Source organism: Etheostoma cragini, chromosome 8, assembly GCF_013103735.1.
Source record: "Etheostoma cragini isolate CJK2018 chromosome 8, CSU_Ecrag_1.0, whole genome shotgun sequence".
In the NCBI taxonomy this organism is placed as follows: domain Eukaryota; kingdom Metazoa; phylum Chordata; class Actinopteri; order Perciformes; family Percidae; genus Etheostoma; species Etheostoma cragini.
In genome coordinates, this window is record NC_048414.1 from 2,338,999 (window position 1) to 2,339,322 (window position 324).

A 324-nucleotide genomic window follows, 5' to 3' on the forward strand; every position below is an offset into this window, starting at 1 on the left:
ACACACACACACACACACACACACAGTCTGGGGGTTTGAATATCTTTGAAGCTGGAGATAATTATCCAAGCACGGAGCGGGGGTAATTAACAGCGTCCAGCTCATAAATAAAACATTTCCACTGCACATACGCAACTAATGCAGCACACGCAGTGTCTTCTGCAAAAAAAAGGTGCATGAGTAAAAGTACTTAGTTACTTTTTTAATCAAATGGGCATTTCATTCTGTATAGGAATTGTAGGAAAGTAGGAAATGCTTTTATGAATCATTTAAACAACCGTAGCCGTTAATTAGCCATTAATTCACACTAAGAGTATGACACAA